Source organism: Eptatretus burgeri, chromosome 4 (assembly GCF_056783735.1).
Source record: "Eptatretus burgeri isolate ZD-2024b chromosome 4, Ebu_testis_v1, whole genome shotgun sequence".
In the NCBI taxonomy this organism is placed as follows: Eukaryota; Metazoa; Chordata; class Myxini; order Myxiniformes; family Myxinidae; genus Eptatretus; species Eptatretus burgeri.
In genome coordinates this window covers 21,522,978-21,527,230 of record NC_140964.1, presented here as the reverse complement: position 1 = coordinate 21,527,230, position 4,253 = coordinate 21,522,978, and the positions used below count along the sequence as shown (strand labels likewise).

General features: G+C 44.8%; 1 long non-coding RNA gene across 2 annotated transcripts in view; it reads left to right on the top strand.

Annotated features, from left to right (window-relative positions):
- The window catches only part of LOC147027606 (uncharacterized), a 37,861-nt gene extending 36,124 nt beyond the window's left edge, over nucleotides 1-1,737 (top strand). For both annotated transcript variants that reach the window (XR_015057133.1, XR_015057132.1), the window contains 2 exons: nucleotides 498-558; nucleotides 1,128-1,737. This is a non-coding gene — a long non-coding RNA (uncharacterized LOC147027606). The remainder of the gene's footprint in view (nucleotides 1-497; nucleotides 559-1,127) is intronic.
- The last annotated feature ends 2,516 nt before the right edge of the window (nucleotides 1,738-4,253 follow it).

The window sequence follows — 4,253 nt, the reverse complement described above, 5'->3', positions numbered from 1 at the left end:
AGCATCTTTAAAATGTGTTCAACCGTCACATCAAGACTCCTGCTTATCCAACATATCCTCATTGACACAGCTCTGCTCAGTTTTCCTGTCCATCCATCCATCCATTAGGACCATACTCTGTGCAGAGCGTTGGTGCTGCCAAAGCAGTCTCCTTGGCTAGTTGGCGCAATCCTGGGCAGGTTGCCACTCCGACACATGATAACAGCAACCTGGCACACATTTTGCCGACCTCAGAAGGATGACAGGCAGAGTCAACCCCACCTGGTATTAATTCAACAGCTGAGGGGGATTTGAACTCAGGATCCTAGGATCCCAAGCCCACCAGCCAAACCATTAAGCCAACACCAGGCATAGTTTTCCTTTCGGAATGGCAGTAACTATCTCCGAATGTCAACTTCCATACTATAAATTTCATGTTTTGTCTTGATGTTGCCAACATCAAGCCTGTGTTAGTCCAACCCATTTTTTGGCATATTATTATGTTCATTTACTTGCAGGGAGACACCTGGCACTGCCTGAGGGGGAGAGGAGCGGGGATACCCCGTGCTGCTCGGCTGGGTGAGCTTTTCCCGGCGGTGGTTTCGGGACGTGTTTGACATTGAAAACATGGAATTATTGACCTCATGGTGGTTACCTTTTGCCTGCGGGCTGGCAGCAGCACTGCCTGACCCGACATCCCAATATACACTTTATAGCGGCCTTTGGTGGCCTCAAAACGGATGTGAAAGCCAACAAATAGTAGTTTAAAACCTTGCGCAGTTTCTGAAGCACCTCGACCCAAAATTTAGGGCCTCTCGGTGCTACGGTTCGGCCATGAAAGAACAACCCACACAACGAAACACACAAACACTTGGAAACATTTGCAAGATTTTTTTTTTTCCAGTGAATGAACTACCTGGCATTCTGACCCATTCCTTCTGATTAAAAAAAAAACAGACCCATTACTTTTATACCTTCTGCTGAAAAAAACAGAAATTAGTTTTTTTATGTATTTATGAGTTGTTCATCCCACAGCAATCATTTGATTGAACAGCAGGTTCAGTGTTCCAGAGAGGAATTATTAATGTGAAAAGGGAAGTCTTGGGAAATTGGTGCATTCATCTTTTTACTCCGCTTTCCCCTCCCAGGCTTGTGTTCATGTGCTCTCTTCCACATCAACTTGGTGTCCTTTTGCTATCACCATGAGTAGTTCGGTTCTGGAAGGACCCTCCACAGCATTACTAAAATCCATCCTCCATGGCTGGGTAACTCAACCTCCGCCGCATACGATTTATATCGTAAGATGTAAAAATTTTGTAAGAATATGCAATATAATAATTTTGGTTTACCCTTTGTGCCCATTCAGTTTTACTAATAAAACCTGTCTGGTTGTGGAGGCTGCAGAATCCAGAAGTTCCAGGTCTATGCCCAGAGTTCTCCAAGTACCATAATGTAGCTGTTGCCAGGTGTCCCATTCACTTAATCCATAAATGGGTTATAAAAACTCTGGGCACTATATGACAACGAAAGGATTCATTTGCAAGTGAATATGGGCCCAGCAATGGTGAATATGCCACTCTTCTCACCCTTTGTTACACACCACAAATGTGCCATTGTGGAGCTTTGACACACAAGACGGGACGTTTATGCCTTGTCGACGGATTTATGACAAAGGCTGTCCCGTGTTCAGTTTTATTCTCTGGTGAATACTCCCAACAGCATTCAGCTCTCCCCACCTGTGTACATATAAGTGATTCAAGCGGGTATAAAAAGGAAGGGGGGGGGGGTGGGAAGCCAAGAGGATTCATTACAGTAATGGCAAAGCTGGAGAAGGTCCAGAGAGCCAACAGAAGCTTTTTTCCCAGCCCCTATGGAGACATATTAAAAGGGGGCAAATATATGCTTGGAGTCTTTGAGACGGACCCTGTTTGAAAGGTTCAAAGGTGATACACGACATTATTGGGCTGTTTATTTATTACGTAAGCAAGGTGTGATGGAGGGCATGGTGAAAGAGGTTGCGAAATTGAGAAAGGAAATTGAAGAGTGATTGTTAAAGAGAGAGAGAAAGATGTTGTTGGAGTGGGAGAAGAGGCATGGATGGAGCAGAAGGTGGTGTGATTGGGCAAAAAAATTCCACTATATATATATATATATATATATATATATATATACATACAAGCTCGAGTGAATCCAAAATGTGGATTGTGCAAGACGACACATCTCCAAGGCTGTGAACAAGTCACTTCTTTCCAATATGGCAACTGATGCACTGTTGGGAAGTTCAGACTCCACATGGGTGCACAGATTCAGTGAACTTCCAGGTTAAGAGTGTATTTCTTGAAAAAAACATTCATTCGGTTATTCGTGAAATCCAACATGGCGGGAAGACGCTGTGCTAAAATCAAGTCCAGCGTCCCGGCTTTACACGCACCAGGTTGAGTTCTTGCCAGGCTGTGGGTTGCCACGAAGACAGAGGGCCACGTCTCGCCGCCTCTGCATCACGAGTTTAAACACTGCTCAGCAGCCGCTCTGCACGCCTGCACTCCCCGGCCGCCTAACGAGGGCGATTGGCAGGCCTCATGGCGCACCGCTGGAGCAGGCCTTGAGCCAAGAGCCTGACGGGACCGCACAACTCCCGTGGCACCAAAAAAAATTAACAATCCTCATTCACACAAACTATCTCCCCGGCTGTAGTTTGTGAAGGTCTCTCTGCTCCAGTGATGGCAGGAGATGTTGCGGTGATAGCAATCTCCAAGACCGGCCTCATTGGGTCATGTTATGGACCAGTTTACTACAATTAGTTTGGTGGCTTCAATTAACTATCGTTTGACTTCAAGTTGAGTTAACTTTACCAACAAACAATTTCATTAATTTAGCAAAAAACAAGAGGATGAATTGCTTTTCCTCCCATGTCTGAGTTTTTATGAATAAATCTATGAAAACATATTTAAGTTCTGGTGAGTTCTGTGACTTATTTAGATTTTAGACTTGTGGATGAATGGTCAGCAAGTCAATGACGTTGTGATGATTTGTAAAAGGTATATGTTAAACAGTGTGAACTTGCATTGCTTCCATTTCCTTTCAGTTCCTCCTTTCATGTGAAAGTAAATGTAGCATAAAACTTGCATATTATTTGTGTTTCTGGCAAGAATTTCGTTGAGCTTAAAATTAAAACATTTTAGTGTTTGATTGTCATCAAAACGACAATGTGAGAATATTTGCCTAAACTTACACACACACAGACACACACACACACACACACACACACACACACACACACACACACACACACACACACACACACACACACACACTCACACACACACACTTTAAGACCAGGTAGGTTCCCCCAAGACCACCAGGAAAGATAAAATCACCTATATACACTAATTTGAGTCATGCTCATCCGATGCAGTATGTCGGGATGTTATCAGCCTACAACTGGAGGAGGAGTCGTGCCAGAAACAAACAAACACAAAAATACCAGTCTGTGAATTATCGTGAGGAGGAGAAGGCAAAAATAAGGGAAGTGATTGTGAATTTAGCATTCCATCTTTATTTACTTTTAACATTGTTCTAAACAAATGGGGACAGGAACAACACAGACATGATAGGTCGAATGGCCTTCTCATGTGCCAAAGCCCCCCCCCCCCTGTGTAACGTTGTTAAAGAACAGGAAGAAATAAGCAGGGGAGGAAAGAGAGTTGGGGTAATGGTGGAGGAGAGATTGAGACGTTGGGAAGGGGGTGATTGAGGACTCGAGGTTGGAAGGGGGGGTGATTACTTGAGGTATGGGGCAGTTGAGGACTTGAACAAAGGGCTGGAGGGGAGCACAGAGTTTGGATGAGGTGGTGGAGGGGGGCAGAGAGTGGACAGAGTTGGGAGTGGGGTTGAGTACTTGGGATTGTGTGTGTGTATGGTGTGGGTGTGTGTTTGTGTGTGTGTGTGTGTGTGTGTGTGTGTGTGTGTGTGTGTGTGTGTGTGTGTGTGTGTGTGTGTGTGTGTGTGTGTGTGTGTGTGTGTGTGTGTGTGTGTGTGTGAAGATTAGGGACCTGAAGTTACATTTTACATCATGCAGAATTACCATGGGTCCCACATTGTCCTGTTCGGTCTTTTGGGTCCTCTCGGTATTTTGGGTATCTGGGTATTTTAGGTCCTTGGGAAGCCTGGTGTTGGTTTAGTGGTTAGGGTGGCAGCTTGGGATACAAAAGGTCCTGAGTTCAAGCCCCGTTGGCCGCTGAATTAAAATACACCAGGAGATTGACTCAGCCTGT